At 38.0% G+C, this 23,826-nt stretch overlaps 1 pseudogene; it reads right to left on the bottom strand.

Moving 5' to 3' along the window:
- Nucleotides 1-6,787: 6,787 nt before the first annotated feature.
- LOC125107291 (ATP synthase subunit d, mitochondrial-like) lies at nt 6,788-7,370 on the bottom strand (annotated as a pseudogene).
- Between the last annotated feature and the right edge of the window lie 16,456 nt (nt 7,371-23,826).

The raw sequence follows: 23,826 nt of genomic DNA, 5'->3' as shown, positions 1-23,826 counted from the left end.
TTAAATTTCACCATTCAGTTACTTTAGAATGTCAGGAAACATGGTTTGAACAGTTACCAAATATTGATAAAATTTATGAACACACTTCAATTGGATTTTCAATAAATACTCTCTACCAAAGTGCCAAATTATAAGCTAAATTTTGTGTTAAGGTCATATGTTCTTCCCTAATTGGATTTCCTTAGTTGTATTTTAATTGAATGTCTGTATAACAAAATAATAAGAAAATAAATTTGCAAATATAAACCTGGATTTATTTTGATTTAAAAAAATCATGTTATCAAAGCATCAAACATTTTTAATTACACTTAACTGAAAGATGAAAGAACTTAACCATTGGATAATTTATTGCTAACCAGTTAAGTAATATCTTGAGAGATAAGGGGAGAACACATTTTATATTGTCTAAAAAAGAATTAAATCATTCTTAAATCATCTAAGAATTTAAAATATCATATTCTGCCTAGGAAATATTTTGACCCACTCTCATTCTGATCCATTCATGTCTTCACTTGTAGAATAAAGTTAACATTACATATGAATTAACGTGGATCCCAAAGTCAATTGTTTCTTGCAACATTCCAAAACCCTCCCAACTTCACACATAGCTTTCCTGTAGCAGATTCTACTTTATCCCTCTTTGCTCCACAATGGGACAGCACAGGCAAGGGGCACACAAGCTCTCTGGCTGCAATACCTGCTTCCGGGCCTTGGGATTTTACCACCCCGACAAATAGCTTGGTCAGGAACACAGCTGCGATGTCCTGGCTCTGCGGGCCTTTCACCTCTGCTTTGATCTAGGAGGTACCTGCTGATATGATTCACTGGCTCTCAGAGAGACCATGTCAGAGGAAAGATAGCCAATGATCATGTGACATTAGATATACCCCGCACACAGTTTCCACTGGTGTCAGCATCTCATTAACTCCTATACTCTACCCTGTGTCAGACAAAACTCATAGAAAACTCAAATGCTAAATCTTATACATATTTTCTGGATCAGTTTAAACCTGGGATTTAGTAGATACCTTGAAGATTGGGGGTGGGGGGAAATGGCATTCTCAAAATCTCATGAGATTAGGAAATAATTAACAATAAAATTTAAAAATTATGAAAATAAAAAATGAAATATCTGTATTCTACCTGACATGATTCATATGCTTTCATTTAATGGAATGAAAGTAAGTTCCCACTTGTTACATACCTATAGTAAAAACAGAGACTGTCAAAATATGTTCAAATTTTAGATCCCATTTTTAACAAACATCCTAAGGATAGCCAGATTGCTTAATATATTACAGTAAATCTCAATACCTAAAAACCTAGATATGAGTGATATTAAGAATACCACATTTCTTCTTATTTCCTGTGATCTCTTTAAGTTGCCTGAAAAAGCCAACTCTTCAAATAATGAAATGAAGACACAAATATAGAGAAATATTTAAAATATTGAATAAGTCTACATGCAGTCCTTTTAATGCATCAAACTCAAATTCATCTGTCCCAGTAGTTGAAGCAAAAACTATCAGAGCATTTTTTAAAAGAGATTATTTAATTCAGTGACCAGCTCTATGCCCTTTTTAACCCTAGAAGTCAGAGTTAGGCAGGAACAGAAGATGTTTTGTTTTATTTTTTCATATGAACCACATTGATCTGTGCACCACAAGGTTCCCAATGCTCTGATGTTTCAAAATCCTTAGAATTGTGTAGTAATAACAGTTGAAATCCACCTCCATGCCAGCTACACCAGGGGAAGTCTATTCAAAAGCTCTCTCCCCAAGGTTTGAGCTTTCTTTTCCATCACTCTCAAACACAAATGTCTTATCCTCCTCTAAATAATGATTAGCACTTGTGAAACTCTTTTTCTTGTCAGTTTGCCTTTTTTTCATACAGTTTCTTTGCTAAGATCTAACTAATAGTTTTCAGGAAGTAGGTTTCTGACATAAGGAAAGAAAGCAGTCTGCAAATTCTCCATGCAACAGGGCTTTCTCTTAAAGGCAAACATGGTCTTTAGGCATGCCTAAAACCAGACTTTGCAAAGAACTCATCTTTGAGCTGCAGGAATGAGTTCTGAAAGGAAATTAAGAAATAAACATAGTTAAACTAAGAGACCCTTATTTTATGTCTCAATCTTGCCTCTGTTTTTAATAAAATATCAATAATTGAAATCCATTATTTTGTAATTTAAATAGAATCAGGATGAAATTAATTGTATGCTTTTGTTATTCACAATTACAAAATAATATTAACAAGATTATTACTTAATTTCAGAAACTTAAAAAGATTTTTTTCTCACAAAATGTGTTCCTTCTTTTACAGAACTTCATTCCAAATCAGGTGTCCTATTTCACTTGGATTGGACTGTCCTGTAAAGGAATTAAAAGTACCTGGACATGGGAAGATAACTCACTACCTTTCCTCAAAATGTAAGTTTCTAAAATAGATACTAACTAGTAATTTCTATATTCACAGACAGGGATTTGCACTCCTGAAAGTATAGAGGAAAAACATGCACACATATGTATATAGGCATATACACACACATACATACATATATACATGTGTACACAAACACACCAACTCCATGCACACCTCCGAAGGACTTAAGCTCAGAAAAGGACTCTGTGGAGAGAAAGAGGCTTTCTAACTGCATACCTCTCTTCTTTATAAGTCCCTCTCTGGGATAGCCTAGGGTACAAACGTTGAGTTTCTATAAGGAAGGAAAAGACATACTACCTTAGTTTTGGACCAATATTTTCTATTATCTCTGCATTTATGGATTTTTTTTACATCATTTATATGCTCCTGTTTCAGGTCAATTGAATGGAAAGTGTTAAAGGCTGGAAAATGTGCAAGCCTGGCTGCAAAGCAGATAGCTCCTTCTGACTGTTCCAAACTCATGCCTTCTATTTGTGAGAAGAAAATTACTTCTCTGGCCACCTGATAATAGGAACAACAACAGAAGACAAGTACAATAGCTTTTTCTTATAAAGACCCAGACTTGGAAAGTCCTAATCTTCCTCTTTCACTTCAGAGTATCTTTGCTCTTTTCTTTTTAATTTTTTTAAAGATTTTATTTATCTTTGCTCCTTTATGGGCTATACCCACATTTCAGTTTTTAACTGATATGATGTCAGAGTATTGGGTGCACAAGAATGAGGTACATCGGACCCTCCACCTCTCCTTTTCACTGTCATGTTATGTTATGAGGCTGTCATGTTATGAGGACAGTTTGGTGGAATAAGAGAATATCGGTACTCCTGATAAAGACTAAAAAGCAAGTATCTCTATAGTCTATTTCTGCAACTCACACAAATTAAGGAAGTAAGGCTGCAAATCGTTCAGTCACTATCCTGCATATTTTGTCTGGAAGCCAGTGCCAAAAGTAATTAAAACTATCACTATTCAAAAAAATTCTGTATGCATTTCTATGTGATTCCTTCCTTTTCAAGAGAAGGACAATGTGGTATCCTGGAAAGCAAACAGTATCTTGAATTAGATCCGAGTCTGAGTTAGCTATGTGCTCTCTGGCAAGTTTAAACTTCTGGGTCTTAATTTCTTTATCCACAGGCAAACTACAAGCTGCTTTTGCAAGGTGCATATATCATTTTGCATTCCCATCCACAGTGTATGAAAGTTCCATTGTTTGCATCTCTCCAACGTTTAATACTGTAGTTTTTAAAGCCATTTTCATAAGAGTGTACTATAATTAAATGTGCTTTTAGTATTTTACTAATGAATAAAAAATTCTAACCATATTTTCAATGCGTTTTTTGGTCACCCATGTGGTTTTTTTTTCTTTTTTTATTAACATATGATGTATTATTTGTTACAGGTCTGTGAATCATCAGTCTTACACAATTCACAGCACTTACCATAGCACGTACCCTTCCCAATGTCCATCACCCAGCCACCCTATCCCTCCCCACCTCCCCTCCAGCAACCCTCAGTTTGTTTCTTTTATGGTAAAGTGTTGATTCAAATTTTTGCCCATTTTTTTAATTACTTTTCAGTGTACTAGAATTCATTGTTTATGCACCACACCCAGTGCTCCATGCAATACCTGCCCTCCACAATACCCACCGCCAGGCTGGCCCAACTTCCCATCCCCCCACCCCTTCAAAACCCTCAGATTGTTTCTCAGAGTCCATAGTCTCTCATGGTTCATCTCCCCCTCCAATTTCCCTCAACTCCCTTCTCTTCTCCATCTCCCCGTGTCCTCCGTGTTATTTCTTATGCTCCACAAATAAGTGAAACGATATGATAATTTACTCTCTCTGCTTGACTTACTTCACTCAGCATAATCTCTTCCAGTCCCGTCCATGTTGCTACAAAAGTTGGGTATTCATCCTTTCTGATGGAGGCATAGTACTCCATAGTGTATATGGACCACATCTTCCTTATCCATTCGTCCATTGAAGGGAATCTTGGTTCTTTCCACAGTTCGGTGACCGTGGCCATTGCTGCTATGAACATTGGGGTACAGATGGCCCTTCTTTTTACTACATCTGTATCTTTGGGTAAATACCAGTAGTGCCCTTGCAGGGTCATAGGGAAGCTCTATTTTTAATTTCTTAAAGAATCTCCACATTTTTCCAAAGTGGCTGCACCGACTTGCATTCCCACCAACAGTATAAGAGGGTTCCCCTTTCCCCACGTCCTCTCCAACACACAGTTGTTTCCTGTCTTGTTAATTTTGGCCATTCTAACTGCTGTAAAGTGGTATCTCAATGTGGTTTTAATTTGAATCTCCCTGATGCCTAGTGATGATTTTTTCATGTGTCTGATAGCTATTTGAATGTCTTCATTGGAGAAGTATCTGTTCATGTCTTCTGCCCATTTTTTGACATGATTATCTGTTTTGTGTGTGTTGAGTTTGAGAAGTTCTTCATAGATCCTGGATATGAGCCTTTGCCTATTTTTATCTGGCTGTTTGTTTTCTTATTCTTTCTTCTTTTGGGAGGGGAGAGCAGGAAAAGTTAGATTTCTTGTTTCTGACAAATGAGTAGTAACTTTCACTTTGTTCCTAGCATTACAAATGTGAAATATAGTTTTTATCCTCAATTGAGAACATATGCTCTTAAAAATGATTACATAGTGTGTTTTTTTAGATAAACCAATTAATTAATTTGGTTCATTTTATCTTATTTTATTTGGTTTCAGGTATAGATTTGAGTGATTTATCACTTACCTCCAATGCCCAGGGCTCATCACAGGTGCCCTCCATAATCCCCATCACCTATTCAATCCATGCCCCACCTGCCCACCTCCCCTACAGCATCCTACAGTTTGTCTCTGTTCTTATCTTTCATTCTCTTATCATTATCTTTAGAAGATTTTGGAAGTTTAGAAGAGCAGAACTTTCCAATTTGATAAGGTGTAATTATTTTTTAAATTCATGATTTCTGAAGGTTATTTTTCCTAAGAAATGATTAACTTGAGATTGAAAATTTCTCTCTCATGCAGTCTTCAAGAAGCTATAAGTTTACATTGAATTCTAGATTCCATTTTTTTTAATTTTTTAAAAACTTCTAGCTACTTAATGTACAGTGCAATACTGATTTCAAGAGTGCAATTCAGTGATTCATCATATACATACAACAACTAGCGCCCATCACAACAAGTGCCCTTTTCAATACCCAACACTGACATAGCCCACCCCTTACCCATCTCCCTCCATCCAACCTTACTTTGGTCACTATCATTAGAGCCTCTCTTGGTTTCTCTCTCTTTTTATTGGGTTTGTTTTCCCCCTTCCCATATGTTCATCTGTTTTGTTTCTTAAATTCAACATATCAGTGAAATCATATGATATAGTCTTTCTCTGACTGATTTATCTTGCTTACCATAATATACTCTAGCTCCATCCACATCATTACAAATGACAAGATTTCATTCTTTTGATAGCCGTGTAATATTCCCTTGTATCTATGTACCACATTTTCTTTATCCACTCATGAGTCAATGGATATTTGGGCTCCTTCCATAATTTCACTATTGTTGTAATGCTATTGTAAATATTGGGATGCATGTATTCTTTCAATCTGTATTTTTGTATTCTATGTGTAAATACCCAGTAGTGCAATTGCTAGGTTGCATGGTAGTTTTATTTTTAACTTTTTGAGGAAACCTCCATAATGTTTTGCAGAATGGCTGCACCAGTTTGCATTCCAATCAACAGTGCAAGAGGGTTCCTCTTCCCCACATTCTTGCAACACCTGTTTTTTTTCTTTTATTGTTAATTTTAGCCATCCTGACAGGTGTGAGGGGATATCTCACCATGGCTATGATTTGTATTTCCTTGATGATGAATGATGTTGAGCAACTTTTCATGTGTCTGTTGGCCATTGGGAAGTCTTCTGTAGAATAATGTCTATTCATGCCTTCTGCCCATTCTTTGCCTGGATTATTTGGGTTTTGGTGTGGAATTTAATAAGTTCTTTTTTAAATTTTTTTTATTGTTTTATTTCCTTTTTGTGTTCCATAATTCATTGTCTATGCACTACACCCAGTGCTCCATGCGATATGTGCCCTGCATAATACCCCCCACCAGGTTCACCCAAACTCCCACCACCCTTCCCTCCAAAATCCTCAGTTTGTTTCTCAGAGTTCTGTTCTTTATAGATTTTGGATCCTAACCCTTTATTAGCTATGGCATTTGCAAATAACTTCTCCTCTTCCATAGACTGCCTTTTAGTTTTGTTGATTGTTTCCTTTGCTGTGTGGAAGCTGCTTCTCTTAATGAAGTCCCAATCATATGTGGGTTTTTTTGTTTGTTTTGTTTTTCTTTTTTTTTTCCGTATCCATTATTTTTAATGTCCAGTGTTTATAATACGAGGGCCAGAGCTTTCTCCCCACTTCAAGTTTATAAGTTTTCGATTGGCTTGTGAGGCCAATAGGGATACTTCTTCTTGTCTAATTTGGTTTCTTGGAAGGCTTCATTCAGGTCCTCAATGGTCATCTGATCAAATGGAATTATGTTCCTTAGCTTCTCCAGCTGTTTTTCGTATTCCACAATCCTGGCCTTTGAGAGAGACAAAAACTCAGCACAACTTTACATCTTCTTTTTCTTCAGCGTCCACCTGAATAGTGTATTTCTCCTCTGGCACAGGATCCTCATTGAACTTCTTCTCAAAGTCATCTACCAAGCCAGCCTCCACCACATTGGCCTTGTAGTAAGCCCAGTCGATAGCAGGGGGTTTCTCTGGGAGAGTAGCCAACTTGGAGGTAAGCATCTCATTCCAAGATTTCAGGGAGTTAGCAATGGCCTTCCAGTTTCGGGGTATGATCTCCCAAAAGCTACCCAGTCAATGGTTTTTAGAGCAAGTTTTCGCCCAGCCATCTTGAGATCCTTCACCGACCCCGGCTGCCCAGAGTCCCAATCATATGTTTTTGCTTTTGTTTCCCTTGCCTCTGGTGACATGTCCAGTAAGGAGTTGCTGGGGCCGAAGTCAAAGGTTGCCGCCCGTGTTCTCCTCTAAAGTTTTATTGGTTTCCTATCTCACATTGAGGTCTTTCATCCCCTTTGAATTTCCTTTTGTGTATGGTAGGAGAAAGTGGTCAACTTTCATTCTTCTGCATGTTTGCTGTCCAGTTTTCCTAACGCCATTTGGTGAAGAGATGGTCTTTTTTCCATTGGATACTCTTTCCTGCTTTGTCAAAGATTAATTGACCATAGAGTTGTGTGTTCATTTCTTGGTTTTGTATACTGTTCCATGGATCTCTATATCTGTTTTTGTTCCAGTGTCATACTTGATGTAGTCTTGATGACTACAGCTTTGTAATATAGCTTGAAGTCCAGACTTGTGATGTCTCCAGTTTTGATTTGTTTTTCTTTTTCAGAATTTATTTGGCTATTCATGGTCTTTTCTGGCTCCATACAAATTTAGGATTATTTGTTTCAGCTCTGTGAAAAAGACTGATGGTGTTTTGATAGGGATTGCCTTAAATGTGTAGATTGCAACAAATTAGGTTATCTGAAAGAAATGTACTACAAACATACAAACTATTAAAACTGAAACTATTAAAACTGTTCTAACAAAATTAGAACAGACTCATAACTAGTGAAGAAATGGAGTTGGTAGTATAGATATTGGGTTTGGGTAGTATAGATATAGTATTAGATTTGGGTAGTATAGATATTTTAACACTGTTAGTTCTTATAATCCATGAGCATGGAATGCTTTTCCATTTCCTTGTGTCCTCTTCAATTTCTTTCATAAGTGTTCTATAGTTTTCAGAGCACAGATCTTTTGCACCTTTAGTTAGGTTTATTCCTAGGTATCTTGTGGTTTAGGGTGCAATTGTAAATGGGATAAATTCATCAATTTTTTTCCCTGCTGCTTTGTTGTCAGTGTATAGAATTGCACTAGATTTCTGTATGTTGATTTTATATCCTGCAACTTTGTTGAACTCATGTATCAGTTCTAGCAACTTTTTGGTGCAGGCTTTTGGGTTTTCCATACAGAGTATCATGTTGTCTGCAAAAAGTGAATGTTGGACTTCTTTGCTGATTTCGATGCCTTTTCTTTCTTTTTGCTGTCTGATTGCTGAGGCTAGGACTTCCAGTACTATGTTAAACGGTAATGGTGAGAGTGGACATTCTGTCTTGTTCCTGACCATAGGGGAAGGGCTCTCAGTTTTTCCCCATTGAAGATGATATTAGCTGTGGGTCTCTCATATATGACCTTTATGATATTGAGGTATGTTCCATCTATCAATACTTTGTTGAGGGTTCTTGTCAAGAATGGATGCTGTATTTTGTCAAATGATTTTCTGCTTCTAATTAGAGGGTTATATGGTTCTTATCCTTTCTTTTATTAATGTGGTGTATCAAATTGATTGCTTTGTGAAAACTGAAGCAGCCCTGCAGTCCAAAAATGAATCCTATTTAATTGTGGTGAATAATTCTTTGAACGAAGTGTTGAATTCAATTAGCAGTATCGTGTTGAGAATTATTCCACACATGTCTATCGGGATATTCATCTCTAATTATAGTTTTCATTGGAGTCTTTCTTTGGTTTGGGGATCAAGGTAATGCTGGCCTCATAGTATGAGTTTGGAAGTTTCCTTCCATTTCTAATTTTTGGAACAATTTCAGAGGAATAGGTATTAACTCTTCTCGAAATGTCCAGTAGAATTTCCCTAGAAAGACATTTAGCCTTGAACTATTGTTTGTTTGGGAGATTTTTGATTACCAACTCAATTTCTTCACTAGTTATGAGTCTGTTCTAATTTTGTTAGAACAGTTTTAATAGTTTCAGTTTTAATAGTTTGTATGTTTGTAGTACATTTCTTTCAGATAACCTAATTTGTTGCTCAAAACAGTCTCTCGTAATTGTTTGTACTTCTGTGTTATTGGTTGAGATCTTTCCCCTTTCATTCACGATTTTGTTTATTTGGGTCCTTTTTTCTTTTTGTTAAGTCTGGCTAGGGGTTTATCAATTTTATTAATTCTTTCAAAAAACCTGCTGTTACTTTGGTACATCTGTTCTACTGATCTTTATGTTTCTGTGTCATTTATTTTTGCTCTAATATTTATTATTTCCTTTCTTCTACAGGATTAGGCTTTATTCCTTGTTCTTTTTCTAGCTCCTTTAGGTGTAAGGTTAGGCTGGCATTTGAGACTTTTCTTGCTTCTTGAGGTAGGCCTCTGTATTGCAATATACTTCCCTCTTAGGACGGCCCTCGCTACATCCTAAAGGTTTTGGAATGTCATGTTTTCATTTTCACTTGTTTCCATGTAGTCTTTATTTCATCTCTAATTTCCTGTTTGACCCACTAATTCTTTGGTAGGAGGATGTTCTTTAAACTCCATGTATTTGTGGTTTTTCCAAATTTTTTTCTTGTGATTGACTTCAAGTTTCATAGCATGTCATCTAAAAACATGCATGGTATGATCTCAATCTCTTTGTACCTGTTGAGGGCTCATTTATGACACAGTATGTGGTCTATTTTGGAAAATGTTCCACGTGCATTCAAAAAGAATGTGCGTTCTGCTACTTTAGGATAAAATGTTCTCAATATACATGTTAAGTCCATCTGGTCCAATGTGTGTCATTCAAAGCCATTGTTTCCTTGTTGATTTTCTGCTTAGATAATCTGTCCATTGATGTAAGTGGGATGGTAAAGTCCCCTCCTATTATTATATTATTATCAATCAGCTTCTTTAATTTTGTTATTAATTTATTTTTATATTTTTGTGCTCCCAAGTTGGTGGCATAAATATTTACAATCGTTGGATCTTCTTAAGGGATAGATCCCTTAATTATGATAGAATGTCCTTCACCTCTCATTACAGTTTGTTTTAAAATCTATTTTTTGATATAAGTACACTGGCTTTCTTTTGACATCCATTAGCATGATAGATGGTTCTCCAAACTCTCATTTTCAATCTGCAGGTATGTTTAGGTCTAAAGTGAGTCTCTTGTGGAGCACTTAGGTGGCTTAGTCAGTTAAGTGTCCAAGTCTTGGTTTTGGCTTAGGACATGATTACAGGGTCCTGGGATCGAGCCCCAGGTGAGGATCCCCACTCAGCAGGAAGGCTGCTTATCTTCCTCTCCCCCTGCCCCTCCCACAACTCTTGTGCATTCTCTCACCCTGAAATAAATAAATCTTTTATAAAATTTAAAAATATTTAAAAATTAGGGGCCCCTAGGTGGCTCAGTGGGTTAAGCCGCTGCCTTCGGCTCAGGTCATGATCTCAGGGTCCTGGGATCGAGTCCCGCATCAGGCTCTCTGCTCGGCGGGGAGCCTGCTTCCCTCTCTCTCTCTCTGCCTGCCTCTCTGTCTACTTGTGATCTCTCTCTGTCAAATAAATAAATAAAATCTTTTAAAAATATATATTTAAAAATGAAATAAAATTAGTCTTTTGTAGGGAGCATATAGATGGATCTTCTTTTTGTTCTTCCGTTTTGAAGACAGATGAACTGCAAATCTTATCTGTCTTCTCTTGTAGGTTAAGGACTTCTTTTTTTCCCTTTGCCGCTAGGATTCTTTCCTTGTCTCTGTATCTGGTGAATTTGACTGATATTCCTTAGCAATGGCTGGCTTTTGTTGAATTTAATGGGGACACTCTGCACTTAGATTTTGATGTCCATGCCCTTCTCTAGATTAGAGAAGCTTTCAGTGATAGTTTGCTCAAGTAAACCTTCTGCTCATTTTCTCTCCATTTTCTGGGACTCCTACAATATGAGTGTTATTACATTTTAATAAGTCACTGAGTTCTTAATAAGTCACTAAGTCTACCTTCATGGTCCATTACCTTTGTTTTCCTCTTCTTTCCAGTTTCATTATTTTCCATAATTTTACCTTCTGTGTCACTGACTTCTTTGTTTCATCCATCCTTGCTGTTTGGCATCCATTTGGATTTGCATCTTGGTATAGCATTTTTTATTTCAGCCTGACTAGATTTTAACTCTTTCTTCTCTCTGCATTAAGGGATTCTCTAGCGTCTTCTATGCTTTTTTTTTTTTCAAGCCCAGCTATTATCCTTATAATTTTTGCTTCAAATTATTGTTATACCTGTATTGACTAGATCCTTGGCTGTCCATTCTTCCTGTTATTTCCTTTGGGGTGAATTCCTCTCGGAGAAAATACCTTTCCTTGCTCTCCTTTCTGGAATAGGGAGTTCCTGCCCACCACTCTTCAGGAAGCTCTCTCAGAGGAGAAAACAACAGCCTCTCTGTGTCCCCAGCTTCTGTCAGATCCCCATGTTCACCCTGTCTTTGCCCAAGCTATCTGCCTGCCAGGCCACGTGGCACTCCTGTGTTTTATCTCAAGCATGGCTGGGTTTCAAAGCCCAACACTTCAGAGACCCTGGCAAAGCACAGACTGCACTGAACCCCTGGAGGAGGGTCTCACTGCATTGTAGTTGGTGTGGCCTGTCCTAGGAAACAGTCACATGATGGTGCAGTGGTTCAGAGTTTATGGTAAATTGCAACCTGCAACTGGCACCAGGGTTTGCTGTCCTCACCGGCTTTGTTCCTGTGTTGGCAAACGGGCCAGCCCAATGGTGCCACAGGATTATTTGCCTGCAGAGAAGCCATATCTTCTCTTTCCAAAAGCACTCCAAGCAGAGGAACTGTCTCACCCCATGCCACCCAGAGGATCCTCAGACTGTGCTGCCTGCTCGCAGGTGTCGCCCTCCTTCAGCACAGGAGCACCACCAGGCAGAACCCTGACAACGATGCTGACCTCTGAATCCTCAGACTCTGCACTCAGCTGTTTACAAAAAACTGGCAGTATTTAAGCCTTTTGTTTTTCCAGTCAATGATTTTGGGGAACAGTTTTCTTATGCAGTCCCCTGCACATTTTTTCACTTTTTTACCATTCTCTCTCTCATTCATTCTCACTCCTCTTTCTGTGATCAGGGCTCCCACCACTCTGCAGCACTGTGGCTCTTTCTCCCACCAAATCAGTTCTCCTCGGCTCCTACCTCCATGTATCATGGGTTTTGCTTGTAGACATGCAGCTTTGCCCTCTAGGACCTCTGATCAATTTGGGGGGTGTTCAGAATGAGCTGGAGAGGCAAAATTAAGGTTGCGCTATTCTTCTACCATCTTAACCCTCCCTCTAGACTCCACTTCCAGTCAATTTTTGTACGTGGTGCAAAGTATGGATTGAGCTCCTTTTTTTAAAGTTTTTGCATATAAATGTCTAATTATTCCAGTATCACCCTTTTTTTATTAACATATAATGTATTATTTGTTTCAGGGGTACAGGTCTGTGAATCATCACCCTTATACAACTCACAGCATTCACCATAGCACATACCCTCTTCAGTGTCCATCACCCAGCCACCCTATCCCTCTCACCCTCCAGCAGCCCTCAGTTTGTTTCCTGAGATTAAGAGTCTCTTATGGTTTGTCTCCTTCTCTGGTCCCATCTTGTTTCGTTTTTCCTTCCTTTCCCCCCACAAACCACTGTCCTTCCTCTCAAATTCCTCATATCAGAGAGATCATATGACAACTTTCTTTCCCTGATTGACTTATTTCACTTAGCATAGCACCCTCTAGTTCCATCCATGTCATTGCAAATGGCAAGATTTCAGGGGTTTTTGGTGGCTACATAGTATTCCATTGCATATATATACCACATCTTCTGTATCCGTTTATTGATAGACACCTAGGTTCTTTCCATAGTTTGGCTACTGCAGACATTGCTGCTATAAACATTTGGGTGCACATGCCACTTTGGATCACTACATTTGTATCTTTAGGGTAAATACCCAGTACTAAAATTACTGGATTGTAGGGTAGCTCTATTTTCAACTTGTGAGGAATCTCCATACTGTTTTCCAGAGTGGCTGCACCAGCTTACATTCCTAACAACAGTGTAGGAGGATACCCATTTCTCCGCATCCTTGCCAACATCTGTCCTTTCCTGACTTGTTAATTTGGCCATTCCGACTGGTGTGAGGTGGTATCTCACTGTGGTTTTGATTTGTATTTCCCTGATGCCAAGTGATGTTGAGCACTTGTTCATGTGTCTGTTGGCCATTTGGAAGTTTTCTTTTCAGAAATGTCCGTTCATGGCTTCTGCCCATTTCTTGATTGGATTATTGATTCTTTGGGTGTTGAGTTTGATAAGTTCTTTGAAGATTTTGGATACTAGCCCTTTATCTGATGTGTCATTTGCAAATATCTTCTCCCATTCTGTCAGTCTTTTGGTTTTGTTGACTGTTTCCTTTGCTGTGCAAAAGTTTGGATCTTAATGAAGTCCCAATAGTTCATTTTTGCTCTTGCTTGCCTTGCCTTTGGCAAGGTTTCTAGGAAGAAGTTGTTGTGGCTCAGATCAAAGATGTTGACCATCACTCTTTGAAAGCACTTTTCTTCTGTTGAAATATAGGGTGCTTTTGTCAAAAATCAATTGACCGTTTACGTGTGAATCTCTTTCTAAACTCTCTATCCTGTTCCATTTATCTGAATATTTATTTTCTTTCACCAATACCTTGATTACTGTGTCTTTATATACATTTTCAAGCAAAGTAATGTGAATTCTCCTACTTTGTCCTTTCTCAAAAATGTTTTGACAAATTTTTCTTTTTCTTTCTTTCTTTTTTTTTTTTTCAGAAGAAGTCTAGTATTCTATGTGCTTTAGATCCAGAGGTAGTGAGAAGGACTTTGTATTCCTTCCCAAGCCCATCTTCTTCCCTTTATAGGGACACAACCCAAACTTGAATTTATGTATTTTTGTCTGTAATTTTGTATTTGACGACGTATGGGCAACTTTTATATTTTGTATGATTACATATATACTACTGTATATTGATTCATATACATGACATAACCATGAATGAACAATATATAGAAGGAAAATATACCTAAATGGAGTTATTGCAGTGTATGATCTACAATGCTATTTTATTCTGCACTAGGTCTTCCATCTTCTCCCAATAGTGACACAAGTGGGTCTAGAACTTTATTTTAACTTTAGTCTAGAATTCCATTGTATGAAATATATTATACCTCACTCATCCATTTCATATTCTCAGACATCTCAAGTATTTCTCATTTTTCACTGTCAATAATACAGTGAACATCTCTATGGCAATGAGTGAAACTGACTATTCATACAATCAGAATTTTCTGACATTTAGGTTACCTTTTTTCTTATTCCAATGAACAAGTTTTAAAAAAAAAATTCTTAATGCCATCTTTTTATTGCTGTTGTTGTTATAACCACTACAAATGTCTTCCTCAAATTTTTTCCATTTTGTATGGAAATAATTACAGACTGACAAGAACTTACAAAAATATACAGAGATCTCAGGTACTACACCAAGTTTCCACAAAAATAGCATCTTTTATAATTTTCAGGTGTTTGCATAACAAGTTACATAAAAATGTATATGATAAAAAATCAGGAAATTGATATTGATAGCAGAAACATAACTTACTCATATTTCACCATTTTATTTGAGTTTCAGTTTTATTATGATATAATTGAGTTTAAGTTTATAAGCTTAAGACATACAACAGAATTTCATTACACATATTGTGAAATGATTACCACAATAAGGTTTGATAACATCCATCATCTCATATAGATATCCAAAAAAAGAAAAAAATTAAAATACGGACTTTTTTTTAAGATTTATTTATTTGAGAGAGAGAGAGTGGGCATGCCCAGGGAGGTATGGGCAGGGGGAGAGGAAGAGACAGAAACCCAAGCAGACTCTGTGGTGAGCACAGAGTCTGATGAGGGGCTCACGTTCATGACCCTAAGATGGTGACCTGAGCCAAAACCAAGAGTCAGATCTTTAATTGACTCCATCTCCCAGGTGCTCGAATATTTTTTTTTCATTATGATGGTAATTGTTCAATTATACTCTCTTAACAGCTTTCAAATATACCACACAGCAGAGTTAACTATAGCCGTCATGTTGTACGTTATGTTTCTAGGACTTATTTGTCTTATAAATGAAAGTTTGTACCTTTTGATGACCTTCTTGCGATTTGCCCTTGCTCCACCTCATCTCTTGTGGGGTTTTTTGTTTTGGTTTGGTTTGGTTTGTTCCTTTGTTTCAATGAAGCCATCCTAATCGTTATGAGGTGATATCTTACTGCATTTGAGTTTCATTTCTCCAATGATTTGTGATGTCGAATATCTTTTCATACCCCTGTTGAGGATTTGGATATATTTCCTTTAGAAATGTTTGTCCAAATTTTCTGTCCATTTTTTAAATCAGGTTATTTTTTCTATGTGATTGTTGAGTTGTTGGAAATCTCCATATATTCTGGATACAAATCCTTACGAGATATATAACCTGCCAACTTCTTCATTCTGTAAGGTTTTTTCATTCTGTTGATGGTACCTTTTGATGCAAGAATTTTTCAGTTTCAATGTAATCCAATTAATTTGTTTTAACTCTTCCTGTCTATGTTTTGGTGTCATGTATAAGAAATCAATGCCAAATCCAATGTCATGAAAATTTTCTACTGTTTTTTCCTAAGATTTTTATAATGGCATGTCTTACATTTAGTGCTCTGATCTATTTTAAGTTCATTTTGTATATGGTAGAAGGTAAGGGTCAAATATCTTTTTTTCTCTTTTCTTTCCCTTTTTTTTTTCTTTGCATGTGAATAACTCAATTTTATAGCACCATTTGATGATGAAACTGTTCTTTTCTCTATCAAATGGTCTTGGCACTCTTGTTAAAAATCACTTCATCATAATTGCAAAGGTTTATTTCTGGGCCCTCTATTCTATTCCATTGGCCTGTATGTCTGTCTTTATGCCAGCGCCATCCTACAGACAGAACCAAACTCAAAATCAATGGACCTATGATGGGTCAACTTACGATTTTTTACTTTACGGTGGTGAAAAAATGATATGCATTCAGTAGAAACCATACTCTGAGTTTTGAATTTTGACCTTTTCCCAGGCTAACAATATATGGTGCTGCACTCTCATAATGCTGGGCAGTGGCAGGGAGGCACACCTCCCAGGAAGTCATGTGATCACAAAGGGAAACAACCAATGCACTTACAACTATTCAGTACCCATACAACCACTCTATTCTTACTTTTCACTTTCAGTACAATATTTAATAAATTACATGACATACCTTATTATAATAGAGGCTTTGTCTTAGATGATTTTGCCTAACTACAGGCTACTGTAAGTGTTCTAAGCATGTGTGAGGTGGGCAACTCTAAGTGTTGATTTCAGTCAGTTTGATGTATTAAATACATTTTCAGGGTACCTGGGTGGCTCAGTGGGTTAAGCTGCTGCCTTCAGTTCAGGTCATGATCTCAGGGTCCTGGGATCGAGTCCCGCATCGGGCTCTCTGCTCAGCAGGGAGCCTGCTTCCCTTCCTCTCTCTCTGCCTGCCTCTCTGCCTACTTGTGATCTCTCTCTGTCAAATAAATAAATAAATAATCTTTTTTAAAAATAAATAAATAAATAAATACATTTTCAGCTTGCAATATTTTCAACTTCCCATCATAAATTTCAACCATCATAAATTCAGGAACGACTGTATTTTGAGAATTGCAATGTTGTTAGAGGTTTTCAAATAAGATTGTAAGGCCTTCAACTGTGTTCTTCTTTTTGAAGATTGTTTTGACTACAGATACTCCTTTGAGATTCTATTTGTTATCTTGGAGAAAGTTCTATGTTTAATTGAGAAAAATGTGTATTCTCTTGTGGTCAGAATATTCTCTATATATCTGTGAGGTATAATTGATCTAAAGTCTTGTTCAGGATCTCTACTTTTTTACTGACACCTTCTGTCTGATTTCTCTGTAAGTCAGATCTAGTGATGATAAACTCCCTTAGCTTTTGTTTGTAAGGAAAGTATGTCCTTCTCTTATTTCTGAAGAATACATTAGCCAGATAGATAGTTCTTGTTTGGCATTTTCTCTGTCATCATGCTGAATATATCTTCTCATTCCTTTCTGGCCTGTAAATTTTGCTGAAAAATCCCCCATAGCCTAATAGGGGGTCTTTTTGTGTTACAAAGGAACATTCAACAAAAACAAAAGCCATCTACAGATCAAGGCAATGCCTATCAAAATTCCAACAGCATTATTCACAGAAATAAAGAAGGCAATTCTAAAATTTACATAAAACCACAAAACCTTAAAATATATGAAGCAGGAGGAGTCAAGATGGCGGAGAAGTAGCAGGCTGAGACTACTTCAGGTAGCGGGAGATCAGCTAGATAGCTCATCTAAAGATTGCAAACACCTACAAATCCAACGGGAGATTGAAGAGAAGAAGAACAGAAATTCTAGAAACAGAAAATCAACCACTTTCTGAAAGGTAGGACTGGCGGAGAAGTGAATCCAAAGCGACGGGAAGACAGACCACGGGGGGAGGGGCCGGCTCCCGGCAAGCGGCGGAGCAACAGAGCACAAAATCAGGACTTTTAAAAGTCTGTTCCACTGAGGGACATCGCTCCAGAGGCTTAACCGGGGTGAAGCCCAGGCGGGGTCAGCGTGGCCTCAGGTCCCACAGGGTCACAGAAGGATTGGGGGTGTCTGAGTGTCGCAGAGCTTACCGGTATCAGAACGGGGAAGCCGGCTACAGAGACAGAGCCGAGGAGTAAGCTCTAAGCTCGGGGTTACCTTGAACCGGTCGCAGGCTCGGTCAGCTCGGGGCGCGGCCAGAGGCCAGGGTGACGGGAGCAATTGGGTGCTGTTCTCTGAGGGCGCACTGAGGAGTGGGGCCCCGGGCTCTCGGCTCCTCTGGGCCGGAGACCGGGAGGCCGCCATCTTCATTCCCGCCCTCCGGAACTCTACTGAAAGCGCTCAGGGAACAAAAGATCCCGAAAGCAAACCCAGCAAACCCGAGCGGATTACTCAGCCCGGCCCCGGGTAAGGGCGGTGCAACCCCGCCTGGGGAAAAGACGCTTGAGAATCACTACAACAGGCCCCTCCCCCAGAAGAGCAACAAGAAACCCAGCCAGGACCATGTTCACCTACCAAGGAGTACAGTTTCAATACCAAGGAGAGCATCGGAATTCCAGAGAAGGAGAAAGCAAAGCACGGAACTCATGGCATTCTCCCCATGATTCTTTAGCCTTGCAGTTAATTTTTTTTCTTCCTTTGTTTTTCAATTTTTTTTTTCTTCTTCTGCTAAATTTTTTTAACTTTTACCCTTTCTTTTTTAACGTTTTCTAACTAGTTTACCTAATATATGTATATATATATTTTTTTCCTTTTTATATTTTTTCTTTATTGGTTTTCTTTTTTTAATTGTTTCTTTTTTTCTTTTTCTTTTTTTTTTCTTTTTTTTTTCTTTCTGAACCTCTTTTTATCCCCTTTCTCCCCCCTCACGATTTGGGATCTCTTCTGATTTGGCTAAAGCATATTTTCCTGGGGTTGTTGCCACCCTTTTAGTATTTTACTTGCTCCTTCATATACTCTTATCTAGACAAAATGACAAGGCTGAAAAATTCACCACAAAAAAAAGAACAAGAGGCAGTACCAAAGGCTAGGGACCTAATCAATACAGACATTGGTAATATGTCAGATCTAGAGTTCAGAATGACGATTCTCAAGGTTCTAGCCGGGCTTGAAAAAGGCATGGAAAATATTAGAGAAACCCTCTCGGGAGATATAAAAGCCCTTTCTGGAGAAATAAAAGAACTAAAATCTAACCAAGTTGAAATCAAAACAGCTATTAATGAGGTGAAATCAAAAATGGAGGCTCTCACTGCTAGGATAAATGAGGCAGAAGAAAGAATTAGCGATATAGAAGACCAAATGAGAGAGAATAAAGAAGCTGAGCAAAAGAGGGACAAACAGCTACTGGACAACGAGGGGAGAATTCGAGAGATAAGTGACACCATAAGACGAAACAACATTAGAATAATTGGGATTCCAGAAGAAGAGGAAACAGAGAGGGGAGCAGAAGGTATATTGGAGAGAATTATTGGAGAGAATTTCCCCAATATAGCAAAGGGAACAAGCATCAAAATTCAGGAGGTTCAGAGAAGCCCCCTCAAGATCAATAAGAATAGGTCCACACCCCGTCACCTAATAGTAAAATTTACAAGTCTTAGTGACAAAGAGAAGATCCTGAAAGCAGCCCGGGAAAAGAAGTCTGTAACATACAATGGTAAAAATATTAGATTGGCAGCAGACTTATCCACAGAGACCTGGCAGGCCAGAAAGAGCTGGCATGATATATTCAGAGTACTAAACGAGAAAAACATGCAGCCAAGAATACTATATCCAGCTAGGCTATCATTGAAAATAGAAGGAGAGATTAAAAGCTTCCAGGACAAACAAAAACTGAAAGAATTTGCAAATACCAAACCAGCTCTACAGGAAATATTGAAAGGGGTCCTCTAAGCAAAGAGAGACCCTAAAAGTAGTAGATCAGAAAGAAACAGAGACAATATACAATAACAGTCACCTTACAGGCAATACAATGGCACTAAATTCATATCTCTCAATACTTACCCTGAATGTTAATGGGCTAAATGCCCCAATCAAGAGACACAGGGTATCAGAATGGATAAAAAAAACAAAACCCATCTATATGTTGCCTACAAGAAACTCATCTTAAACCCGAAGACACCTCCAGGTTTAAAGTGAGGGGGTGGAAAACAATTTACCATGCTAATGGACATCAGAAGAAAGCAGGAGTGGCAATCCTTATATCAGATCAATTAGATTTTAAGCCAAAGACTATAATAAGAGATGAGGAAGGACACTATATCATACTCAAAGGAACTGTCCAACAAGAAGATCTAACAATTTTAAATATCTATGCCCATAACGTGGGAGCAGCCAACTATATAAACCAATTAATAACAAAATCAAAGAAACATATCGACAATAATACAATAATAGTAGGGGACTTTAACACTCCCCTCACTGAAATGGACAGATCATCCAAGCAAAAAATCAACAAGGAAATCAAGGCCTTAAATGACACACTGGACCAGATGGACATCACAGATATATTCAGAACATTTCATCCCAAAGCAACAAAATACACATTCTTCTTTAGTGCACATGGAACATTCTCCAGAAGAGATCACAATCTTGGTCCTAAATCAAGACTCAACCGATATCAAAGGATTGGAATCATTCCCTGCATATTTTCAGACCACAATGCTCTGAAGCTAGAACTCAATAACAAGAGGAAATTTGGAAAGAACCCAAATATATGGAGGCTAAACAGCATCCTTCTAAAGAATGAATGGGTCAACCAGGAAATTAAAGAAGAATTGAAAAAATTCATGGAAACAAATGATAATGAAAACACAACGGTTCAGAATCTGTGGGACACAACAAAGGCAGTCCTGAGAGGAAAATATATAGTGGTACAAGCCTTTCTCAAGAAACAAGAAAGGTCTCAGGTACACAACCTAACCCTACACCTAAAGGAGCTGGAGACAGAACAAGAAAGAAACCCCAAACCCAGCAGGAGAAGAGAAATCATGAAGATCAGAGCAGAAATCAATGAAATAGAAACCAAAAAAACAATAGAACAAATCAACGAAACTAGGAGCTGGTTCTTTGAAAGAATTAATAAGATTGATAAACCCCTGGCCAGACTTATCAAAAAAAAAAAAGAGAAAGGACCCAAATAAATAAAATCATGAATGAAAGAGGAGAGATCACAACGAACACCAAAGAAATACAGACAATTATAAGAACATACTATGAGCAACTCTACGCCAACAAATTTGACAATCTGGAAGAAATGGATGCATTCCTAGAGACATATAAACTACCACAACTGAACCAGGAAGAAATAGAAAGCCTCAACAGACCCATAACCAGTAAGGAGATTGAAACAGTCATCAAAAATCTCCAAACAAACAAAAGCCCAAGGCCAGACGGCTTCCCGGGGGAATTCTACCAAACATTTAAAGAAGAACTAATTCCTATTCTCCTGAAAATGTTCCAAAAAATAGAAATGGAAGGAAAACTTCCACACTCATTTTATGAGGCCAGCATCACCTTGATCCCAAAACCAGACAAGGATCCCACCAAAAAAGAGAACTACAGACCAATATCCTTGATGAACACAGATGCAAAAATTCTCACCAAAATACTAGCCAATAGGATTCAACAGTACATTAAAAGGATTATTCACCACGACCAAGTGGGATTTATTCCAGGGCTGCAAGGTTGGTTCAACATCCGCAAATCAATCAATGTGATACAACACATTAATAAAAGAAACAACAAGAACCATATGATACTCTCCATAGATGCTGAAAAGGCATTTGACAAAGTACAGCATCCCTTCCTGATCAAAACTCTTCAAAGTGTAGGGATAGAGGGCACATACCTCAATGTTATCAAAGCCATCTATGAAAAACCCACCGCAAATATCATTCTCAATGGAGAAAAACTGAAAGCTTTTCCGCTAAGGTCAGGAACACGGCAGGGATGTCCGTTATCACCACTGCTATTCAACATAGTACTAGAAGTCCTAGCCTCAGCAATCAGACAACAAAAGGAAATTAAAGGCATCCAAATCGGCAAAGAAGAAGTCAAACTATCACTCTTTGCAGATGATATGATACTCTATGTGGAAAACCCAAAAGACTCCACTCCAAAACTGCTAGAACTTGTACAGGAATTCAGTAAAGTGTCAGGATATAAAATCAATGCACAGAAATCAGTTGCATTTCTCTACACCAACAACAAGACAGAAGAAAGAGAAATTAAGGAGTCCATCCCATTTACAATTGCACCCAAAACTATAAGATACCTAGGAATAAACCTAACCAAAGAGACTAAGAATCTATACTCAGAAAACTATAAAGTACTCATGAAAGAAATTGAGGAAGACACAAAGAAATGGAAAAATGTTCCATGCTCCTGGATTGGAAGAATAAATATTGTGAAAATGTCTATGCTACCTAAAGCAATCTACACATTTAATGCAATTCCTATCAAAGTACCATCCTTTTTTTCAAAGAAATGGAACAAATAATCCTAAAATTTATATGGAACCAGAAAAGACCTTGAATAGCCAAAGCAATATTGAAAAAGAAAGCCAAAGTTGGTGGCATCACAATTCCGGACTTCAAGCTCTATTACAAAGCTGTCATCATCAAGACAGCATGGTACTGGCACAAAAACAGACACATAGATCAATGGAACAGAATAGAGAGCCCAGAAATAGACCCTCAACTCTATGGTCAACTAATCTTGGACAAAGCAGGAAAGAATGTCCAATGGAAAAAAGACAGCCTCTTCAATAAATGGTGTTGGGAAAATTGGACAGCCACATGCAGAAAAATGAAATTGGATCATTTCCTTACACCACACACGAAAATAGACTCAAAATGGATGAAGGATCTCAATGTGAGAAAGGAATCCATCAAAATCCTTGAGGAGAACACAGGCAGCAACCTCTTCGACCTCAGCCGCAGCAACATCCTCCTAGGAACTTCGCCAAAGGCAAGGGAAGCAAGGGCAAAAATGAACTATTGGGATTTTATCAAGATCAAAAGCTTTTGCACAGCAAAGGAAACAGTTAACAAAACCAAAAGACAACTGACAGAATGGGAGAAGATATTTGCAAATGACATATCAGATAAAGGGCTAGTGTCCAAAATCTATAAAGAACTTAGCAAACTCAACACCCATAGAACAAATAATCCAATCAAGAAATGGGCAGAGGACATGAACAGACATTTCTGCAAAGACGACATCCAGATGGCCAACAGACACATGAAAAAGTGCTCAACATCACTTGGCATCAGGGAAATACAAATCAAAACCACAATGAGATATCACCTCACACCAGTCAGAATGGCTAAAATTAACAAGTCAGGAAATGACAGATGCTGGCAAGGATGCGGAGAAAGGGGAACCCTCCTACACTGTTGGTGGGAATGCAAGCTGGTGCAACCACTCTGGAAAACAGCATGGAGGTTCCTCAAAATGTTGAAAATAGAACTACCCTATGACCCTGCAATTGCACTGCTGGGTATTTACCCTAAAGATACAAACGTAGTGATCCGAAGGGGTACATGCACCCGAATGTTTATAGCAGCAATATCTACAATAGCCAAACTATGGAAAGAACCTAGATGTCCATCAACAGACGAATGGATAAAGAAGATGTGGTATATATACACAATGGAATACTATGCAGCCATCAAAAGAAATGAAATCTTGCCATTTGCGATGACGTGGATGGAACTAGAGGGTATCATGCTTAGCGAAATAAGTCAATCGGAGAAAGACAACTATCATATGATCTCCCTGATATGAGGGAGAGGAGATGCAACCTGGGGGGTTAAGGGGGTAGGAGAAGAGTAAATGAAAGAAGATGGAATTGGGAGGGAGACAAACCATAAGTGATTCTTAATCTCACAAAACAAACTGAGGGTTGATG

The sequence above is a fragment of the Lutra lutra genome, chromosome 8, assembly GCF_902655055.1.
Source record: "Lutra lutra chromosome 8, mLutLut1.2, whole genome shotgun sequence".
NCBI classification, from domain to species: domain Eukaryota; kingdom Metazoa; phylum Chordata; class Mammalia; order Carnivora; family Mustelidae; genus Lutra; species Lutra lutra.
This window is presented reverse-complemented; position numbering and strand designations above follow the sequence as displayed.